This window comes from Sipha flava, unplaced genomic scaffold (genome assembly GCF_003268045.1).
Source record: "Sipha flava isolate LNK unplaced genomic scaffold, YSA_version1 44_pilon_pilon, whole genome shotgun sequence".
NCBI lineage: Eukaryota > Metazoa > Arthropoda > Insecta > Hemiptera > Aphididae > Sipha > Sipha flava.
The window spans coordinates 1,485,769-1,496,229 of record NW_020273203.1 but is presented as its reverse complement, the minus strand read 5'-3'; the positions used below and the strand labels follow the sequence as shown (position 1 = coordinate 1,496,229).

Here is a 10,461-nt window from a genome sequence, read left to right as displayed (position 1 = left end):
AAATTAGTATTAGATTAATAAATTATTAATTACACAAACGTAATTAATTCGTATTTTTTTTTTTTTTTTTATGATTCAGATTTAAAATATTTATGTAAACTCCTATAATATTTGTAACTGATAATTGTTTGTATAATACACTAAGTTCGATGAACATTTTCCCCCCTTGTGAATCTACTTACAAGTATTTATAATATATGAATATTCAATGAACATGGTTACAAAAGAATAAATACGATGGTATTCGATCTCCATATGCTGTCTTTACTTTATTATTGCTTTGTAAAATGCAAATGTTGAAAAAATATTTTATATGCGTTACGGCGGCTATTTCAAAACGATTTGTTGATGGTAAAATAAAATAAATATTCAATATTTTTATAAGACCTAAACAATCGTTCAGAATTATAACACTGGGAGAGTTCTATAGAACACTTCAGAAAAAACTCTATCCGCACACTTATCAAATACGATATGCTATCGAGTGAGTACTAAACTATGTGAACCAATAATTCAAAATGCCAACAGTGAAACAGTTCACACAATATTAATATGGTTAATGAATATAAATGACAGGTTGTAGGTAAAAACACTGTTAAATTATTATTTATATAAGTAAAACTATATTTAAATAGAAGATGAAACGATAATATTTTTTTTATACTCTTAATGTTCGTTACAAACTTTAAAGATAAAATTATAATTTGCATTCCGCAGCGATAACACGGATTAAAACGTTTTGTTATAAATATCCACCACATCATTGTGTTAGATTCATTGAAACTATTGTGAAGCAAAACGCACATGGATACACGTAAGACGAATACACATGATTTCGTGTAACTATATACGTATACGATGTATGCTGTAATCATCATCTATGCAGTTGTCCAATTAATCACGATTTGTAAGACTTTATATGCGTTGATTATAAACATTAGATAAAAAAAATGTACGTTTTGAACAACCTGGTTCTAATTTATGATCGTCCCACGGACGCTTTTTTCAAACATTGTTACGTCCTATCAATTATCATCTCGATACGTGAAATCATGAATAATAATTCAAATGCAATATTTCTGGAACAATATTAATTTACGCCTTCGAACTTTAACCGCGTTTATAGGCCCTCCTTCGTACTCGTGTAAAAACACGAAACCACACAAACATTCGTTTTAAATAATAAACATTATTGTTTCAACGTGTTCCGGGTGCTGTGCGGATAGAGTCGGACGATCTACGCTCCACGACGTTGAGGAATTCAGAATAATATTATAACGCGCAGCTTCAGCGACGGAGACGGTCTCCGGGAACGAGATACATATTATATTGCGGTCGCCGCGCGGATAATGTTATTATTATTTTTTTTTTTTTTTTCATTTTTTTACTATTTGTTTTTTTTTTTCTTTTCAGTACATGCGCCCGGGACGTGACGTCTTGCGCGGGAACAATAGGGGTCGTGAAAACCGCGCGCTTCACGGCACGAGCACGTTTTCTGCGACGAAAACTGCGAGGAAAAAAAACAACAGACTCGCGCGTCTCGAAAACCGTAAGACGTCGGCGGCGGTGGTGCGCACTGTCGTCGGGGTTCAATGGCCACAAAAGTGATACATTATCACTCGGCAACAAACGCCAGAGTTGTAAACGTGCGCGTTCGGCGACGAGTGGACGTGCACCGGTTACGTGTACCGAACGTACTCGTCAACGCGGCACTGCGCACGGCACCCACACCCGCGTAAGTATGTCTGATCGGTATCGCATTTGTTTTGTCCGGGCTTTACCTAGCGCGTGTGTCATGTACTCGTTCGTGTCGCGAAACGAACACGTAACGGACCGTCGGTCCGGTGTCGTTCGGCAAAATAACGTTTTTCTGCACCCCGAAAAACACCGAAGTTGAAAAACTTATCGTTCCGAAAACTGTGACTGGGTTTTTGATGGACAAAAAAAACAGTTTTAGTGCAGTATAAGAGCCCGGATCGATGTACAAAGATCCTTGTCGAAACCGGTAAGCGGCTAAGTAACTCGGACCAGTGAGCCAAGGTCGATATCAATGTCACAATGTCACGCAAACTTCACGCGAATTTTTTTCAACAATACCATCCTGCGCGCTATCGAATAGGGTAAACGAGACCCTTTACCTTTACGATAATCGTGATCTCAGTTCGATTTGCGCGCATCGTTAACTATATAATAATAATAATAATAATAATAATAATAACGTACAACGAGATTTCGAATAAAAATCCGCTACGAGAAAACGCACTCTTGTTTTCCTCTCTAGATTCGGCCCGATGACGCACGTTTGCAATGCAATCAATAGTGCGCGCACGCGATGCGACTTCGCACGGGCGTTACGACGGGAATGTTGATGCTGCGGAGCCACGTAGGTATACATTAGAGTTATCGCGTACAATATGATTTACTCACTCGAGATCCGTATCACGCGTATATCGTTAAAGTGTTTTTTTTTTTTTTTTTCCTCCCCTGTCCCACACGTGTTTTCGTTAAGTTTACAGATTTCTTTCGAGACAAAACGGTAGACACGCACTGCGTGTGCGGGTACGTGAGAGATGAGGTACCGAGAATCGGTACAAGAAACCCATATTTTTTCGCCGGCCATATGTATAATATGACGACGTACGTGTGCTTTATATTATATACGTCGTGCGCGGCGCGGCGCGGTGAGCAGATGGTGGCGTCGACGGCCGGTAGCGTCTCCTCGCGAGCCGAACAAACCGGTTGCGCGCGGAGCCGCCGTGGTGCGGTAGCGCGGAAAAGTCGACTCGTTCGACGCGCACCGCCGGCCGGCGCGGAGAAACGTGCTCTGCGCGGACCATCAGCTGTTCGCCGCCGCCTCGTACGTCGTCTCGGGGGGGCGCGCGCGGCTGTTCGCACACGTGAAGAGTCTTGCGCGCGCCGCGGCGATCACACCGTGTGCACCCGGATCCGCACGTTCAACGGGCGCGCGCGCGCGTTCAAACAAACCAGTGGCGGCGGTGGCCCTCGTGTTCCGCGTTTTCCGTTCACCGCCCCGTCGACTTTACGCATCGTGCCCGGTGTCCCGTGCGCTTTCCCGTCGTTTCGCGTTCGTTTCAAACCCTCCACTCCGGGCAAGACGACGACGAGGCTCAGCACGGTCCAGGGGCGGAAACTGTTGCACGCGACCCCGTAGCAGGTAAGAGAGTCTTGCGACGTAGTGCTTTATCTTCGGTTGTTAACCCCCCCCCTCCTTCTCGCGCGGTATCGCCACGACTTGATGATATTTCGGCGATCAGAACGCGAGTTTTCGAAATTCATTGTCCGACGGTTTTTGGTCTCGAATGTGATTTCATACGAATTCGAGTGCAGCTATGTCGAAACGACCACGTCGAAACGTTTGACTGACAGATCTGCTGTGCTAAGTATTATTATTGTTCATTATTAATTTAAATCAATCTTAACGAAACAGTTATAGACCTAGGCTCGACGGGTCGCAACCCCGTACTCTAGGCGACTAATTAATCCATCCTCCCCATTCCGAGCTTTTTGTCTCGTTTGAACGCCATCGACTCCCGGCGAATAAGTAAGGACTTGCTAACGGGAGCGGGTATACATCGATCCGTGGAAAGTATGTTATTTATGTACGCTCCCAATCATCAAGTCGGAAACTTTTCTAGGATTATCCGTGCACTCATATAATAAAGCGGTTCCCAAACTTCGAGGCACGCTTCCCTTGGGAGACGCAAGGCAAATATTTATATTGTACACTGCACTAACATATATTTATAATTTGATCGATAATAATTTGCTTATATTAAAATAATAAAAAATTATTTATTAGAATGCGTGATTAATTTTGTTATGTTTTGGGGATGCGTGACCCAAACAATTGTAGGAACCGCTGGTTATAATACATCATAAGTAGCGCACGATATGTTCTGTAAAAAATATTTAATCATAGTTCACGAGCCTTGACTTCCAGTAACACTTTCTACTCTATGTTTAAACTTATTTTTAAAATTTAAATTGGAACAGTTTAATAAGGTTTTTTTCAAAAACAATTATCTAAAATCTTATACGGTGTAGTTATAATTTAGAAAACAAAAAATATTATTTTCTTATCTATTTGAAGCTAATCATAACTAATATACATACTATAACTTAAAACCGTTTCAATTCAATATTCTATCAAATCATAAGCCATTTGTTCTAGCTCTCATCATAAATATATGAATAAATAATTATACATTTAGCTCTATTATTTTGATTTATATCTACATGCATACATTAAGCTTTTATTGTGATTCTGGATTGGAATTCATTATTCAGTAATTATTTGTAACTTACATAGCGACAAATTATTTAATTTTACATAATGTCTAAAACATTGAACTTGAAACATAACTTTAAAGATTTACATTTATATTGACATATAAGTTCCAAAATGTTATGCATATAATATATTATGTACGTATAAAAGGTGTTTGTATCTTAATACGTTTATTGCTTCACCGTTTGGCAGTTTTTTCTCTTAATAAGGTTTTGCCATAAATTAATTATGTTTTATTACGATTAAGAAATAAATATCCTACTAACTAATCTATGATTTCATAATTTTTTAAATCGACAGTATTTCTAATACTAAAAATAATAATAATATTTCTAAACAATTATGTATCATATCTAAATTTTTTTTCAAACTTTCTTCATTAATTAATTTCCTCGCTCTTTTTACAACTGTATTACAAAAACTTATGATTATTCATAACGTTGTGTGATTAGCTTATGTCACTATTTATAATTCAAATTTGTATAATTAGTTTTGTTTCCTTTTATAATTTTACTCGGATTCTGCGCACTTTTTATACAGATTTTATATTATATTATGTCACGAATCATAACGTTATCAATACATATTTATTATATGTATGTAATTTTTGTGCTTAATACTCTTACTTAAACCAAATATAAACATAAAATATAAATAAATAAATATAAACTTACTAATAATATATTTCCTGTACTTCATCGTTCATCGAGAATGTCACTTTTTTAGATAATAATATAAATTAATCTCACTTTTTATGTTAATTCATCGAATAGCATAAAGATTAATACTTTAGGAGTATTACAACTTTGATTATATTCACTCATTTGTATTGCTAGAACTATAGATTTTTAAAATTTTAATTTAATTTAATTATTTTTTTTAGTATCCAATATAATAATACCTACACCATTAATTTATTGGTAATAAATTATTCAATAAATATTTTAAATATAAAATAATTGTACCTAGCTATTTACTATTTGAATATTTGATTGTTTACAATATTTACTTATTTATACTAATAAAAAATGAAAAATGGAAATAAACAACTTAATTTCATGTACAAAATACCAGTCTATACCGTTTTATATACGCACACAACACATTATTGTTTTACCAAACTATTTTTTTTAATTGAAAAAAAAAAATTATAATTGTATAGAATTAACTTTCTACAACATTAAATTTAAAATAATTAACATGAGAAAATGACATATTTTATTTAGTTGTTTTCTTCATTTCAAGACTACTGTATAATATACTGAGAAGTTGTTAAGTTTTAACTTTCTAGCAATATTGTTGTTCGCTAGTAATGTAATAGTAAATATTTTCTTCGAAATCGTCTGCCTCTCTTTTTTTCGACCAACATTTACATATTTGTAACCTATAAATACTTTAAATTCCACAAACTTTTCGAGATAATAATAATAATAATAATATTTACATGAAAATAGTATTTTTCCATCACTCCATTCAAATTAACTCGAATTTTACATTTGACTCCGCGCATTTATCGAATTTATTAACCGAAAAAGTGTGAGTATTATACACATACACCTAAATGGTAATAATATAATGAGAGTAATAACAATAATAACTGTTTTTCGGGTTGTTGTTTTTGTATTGTGGCACGACGTGGCAGAGCCGACCGATCACACGGCTTTCTCGAACGTGAGATCGATGGGAATTTTACGTGTATATACGGTCACTGGATTCAGATATTCTAATCCGATAAGATTTTGATAATTTGTAGGCGGCTTTTGTGTCGGCGAAGGAGACTCAATGTCATTAATATCGTCCGTCGACGGCCGACCCCGTTTGGGGCGGGCGTTATTCCATAATAGAGATCAAAAAAAAAAAAAAATGCTAGGACGTTGTGCGCACGTAGGGGTGGGAGTGGGACTGAATTGGTCGTCGGGTATGGTATAAAATAATATGAGTTATATTATGAGATGTGTAAGGAGAGTGTACTTTGAATTTAAGACGGTTTTCATTTTGTTCTCATAAACCATCGTTCGAAATCAGATCAAAAACTGGTTTACGGGTCGAGGGAACGGAGCAAAAAAAAAAAAAAATAATAATAATAATAAATAAAAAATGTGCAATAATTTTAAACAGTTTTATTTTTTTTGCTTCGCGCACAAGATGTAATTCAATGTACTCACCCATCCTGTACACGACCAATACCTACGCACGGTTACACGGATACCGGTGCGGTAACAATATATTCACTTGACGTAACCATCATTAGGATACATGCGGTCCCCCAAACAATGGGTACATGCATTATTGGTATTTTAGACACCACATGACGATCAATGCACACACGTCGTGTACCTGCACGCTGCCGCAATTCCTCGTTCCATTGTTCTTGTAAATTGGTGCTTCAACATCGGGAGCAACCGCGGTATCGATAAATTTCAACCGAAGTTGCTGTTGCTGCTGCTGCGACATTTCATCTTTCGTCCTCGTCGTCGCCGACACAACGCAGCTGCTTTGCTGTTTTTCTGTTTGCCGTCCGATATTTTTCGCCAGACGGATGCGATTTGTTTTTATCATATGTTTGTACCAATGTATATTATTATGCGTCCGTATATGACGAGTACGTGCGGGAAGAGAGAGAAAGAAAGAACTGGAGTCCTGGAAGGGGATTGAAAAAAATATATATATATAAACATACATGTATAAAACAAATGCCATCAAAATCTCTTTTTTTTTTTTCTCTCGACGAAACATTCTACACTTGTCTTACAGACAACATTACTCACCATATAAAAGTATAAACCGTCACGGTTACTATTGCTCGCGTAGGTATGTGATATGTTTGTGTGCGCTCCCGCTCGCGCACTGTGCAAAAATATTTGAAGAGATAAAGTCTCCAATGCAATGTACAAAAACTATTATTATTTTCCCAAGATGAAAAAATAAAAATAATTGAAGTTCGTAAATTTCCACAGTACCTTTTATGCGTACTAGTAAAAATTTTCTATTTCTTTCTTCTCTAAATTATTTTTACAAAAGTTATGAATAATTGTACATATCGAAAAAGGAAGTGCAATCATACACCTACAGTAGAACAGATTATGAATGAGTTTACTACATTTATTTAATTTTAACTACATCAAATATGTATATTTATGTATTCCAAATAATATATGTGATAAATATGATATATCATTATCCGTTAGATTTTAAAATGGATAGTCAATAATAAAATCTTAATATTATGAAATAAATATAATATAATAAATATGATAAATACGAGGGCTATCTCAAAATCAACCTCTGACGTGTTTTATAATTCACTACATACGGGCATTTCGGTGACATGTCTCTGAATATCGCAACCAGTATATTATTCTGTTATAATATACCAAATTTAAACCGTTTTCTTTTAGTAATGTTCTAATAGTTTCCTTAAAAATATTGAGAATAAAATTTTAACTCCTATTGTCTAGTAGGTGCGAAGTGTAATTTGTTTTTTGCAAGCCGAAAGGAAATGGCGTATCTTAAATTCATCTTCGGTTATATGCTGTTTATAGAAACACAGTGATGAGCAATTGGTGTACACAATTTAAAATCAGACTCACAGATATGCATAATGAAAAGGACCAAGAGCGCAAATCGATTATGACCGAATACGTGATTCACCACTTTGTTCGAGGAAACAGACGTTATACGGTTTCAGATATTTCTACAAGATTTTCCGAAATGTTTCAATGTACTCTACACAGACAGTTTACTGTGAAACTCTACATCAGTTGAGATGAGCAATGAAAAACAAAATACAATGAATACTTATTAAAGATGTGGTGCTTCACAAACAATTTTAGTCGAGGAGTTTAATTGGAATGTTTTTCATCAATCCTCCCCCAACAGTCTTGATTTCACAGCAAGTGATTATCATATTTTCCCAAAAATGAAATCGTCCATTGCATTTCAACATTTTTGAAACAATGAGGGACTTATAAACGGATTAATCAATGTCTCAATCACACTAGTGATACCATTTTTTAAGGAGAGTGTACAAAAAATCGTGACACGTTACTAAAAATTTATAAAGTTAAACGAAAACTATGTAGAAAAGTAATTTAAATCTTTATAAAACTATTTTATGTAATTTTCCAACTAGTCTACTAAATATTAATTATTTTTTTATTCATATGCTTTAAATTGAACCCATATCAGTGAAATTTGTGCACCAAAAATAAATTATTTATAGCAATTCATTATATATAAGTGGTATTGAATATTAAAATATTATAATTATTTATTTCATTTAATCATAAGATTATTATTCCGTTTGTTACAGTTCATCTAACATTGTTGATAACAAGAATAAATAAAAGAATAAATTAAGGGATTAGGCTCTTTAAAATCTGGTGATTAAAACAAAACTAGTTTATGGGATTTATCAAAAACTTACTTTGAACGTATAAATAAATAAATAATTTAATATAACCGAATATTTTTATTGAGTAATACCTAGCTAAGTATTAAATTTAACAAACGTACGATCTTTTACCGATGTAAAAATACTTTAAACAGGTTTTATTAATTTTTTAGAAAAAATATCTGTACAATTATTTTAAATGTACATTTATGCTTAATTTTTACACAATTCACATAATAAATAATACACATAAAATAATACGATTGCAGAATAAATAAATAAATAAATATATATATATAGATTGTAACCGCATTCTGTGAAATTTGAAAATCACTTTTGAATATAAATTTATTCGAGTGTGAATTAGTTTTTCTTTTTATGTAAATATATTCATAATACTTTTATTACTTCTTAATATTCATCAAATACTCATATTTTCAATGGATTTTATATTTAAAACATTTTTAAAGAAATTAAAAATATCAATGTATTCCACTGAGTTAAAGTTTATAGCAATACCATGAAGTATGATTTCATTACATCTATTCAAATTTTTTAATATAAAATTAATTATATTTTTATAAATATACGTTTATATATGTAATTAAAAATGTTTTCCATGAGAATTCATAATATTTTGTTATATAAACTTAATGGAACACGATTGAATGCCAAGTCAAAATTGAAATTTAACAAATTATAATAACATTTAAGTCCTGAATAATAATGCTATTTCAATTTCCTTTAGGATGATGTATACTTTTTTATAATAAATATGACAAAACTTTTAAAATTAATAATTTAATATGAATTTTTCAATTATTTCATGTTAGCATGAAACCAATGACAAACATTGAAAGGTCAAATCAACCGTTTGTTTTAATTAATTCAGTATAAAATATCCCTTTCTGGAAACACTGAAAACATGGTAAATGGATATATTATAAAAGATGGTTTAGAAACAAACACTTGAGATTTTATAGTATCATGAATAAGTAAGCGTATTATACGTTCGAGTATATGTTCCTTAGTTTTGACTATATTAATCAAGGACTAATATTCCCAGTTCCGTAATGTATTCATAAAAGTAATTTTGTGATTGTGCTAACAATCGTTTAATTTTCACAAATGTTAAGTTGTGGTTGCCTTATCCTTAAATAAAATTATTTCAACAACAAATAAAAAAATACAAATAAACCAGTCATACTTGCAGAGAACATTACTTTTATTAATATTCTCTCAGATCTAGCGGAGCTAAAATGTTATGATAATATATTTCCACGCCAGGTTCCTATATATCATATAAATAAATTTATGTTTAAAAAACAAAATCATATTATTCAAAATAATATACCGGTTTCCTCACATCACTACATTAAATATATTAATGATATAAATGTATCATATTTATTTTTTAGCATATTCATATTCAATGTATCGCATAAGTAGGAAAAAAATGAAGTTAACAATACGAGTACAATGAAAACGACTTAAAACTATGCAGCTATTTTGTCACGGAAATTAATAGTTATACCATAGAATAGGTAGTCTACAATGTTATTTTAATTTTTAATTTATTAACTTCGAACTTTTTTGTTCGTGTACACGCATAACTCTTTGTCAATACATCATAATTTATAATGTATGGGGTTAGAATAATAAAATACTTATTACGTCGTTAAGTAATATACTCATTTAATAATAGCTCAACATAAGGATGCGTATCTAAATGATTAATGGAGTAACAATAGAATACATC

The 10,461-nt window shown here is 32.8% G+C and overlaps 1 protein-coding gene across 1 annotated transcript in view; it reads left to right on the top strand.

Moving 5' to 3' along the window:
- Positions 1-2,917: 2,917 nt before the first annotated feature.
- Positions 2,918-10,461, top strand: part of LOC112689553 (myosin-G heavy chain) — a 103,786-nt gene continuing 96,242 nt past the window's right edge. Inside the window, exon 1 of the mRNA XM_025563324.1 lies at positions 2,918-3,175. The gene's annotated coding sequence lies outside the window, so the exon portion shown is untranslated. The remainder of the gene's footprint in view (positions 3,176-10,461) is intronic.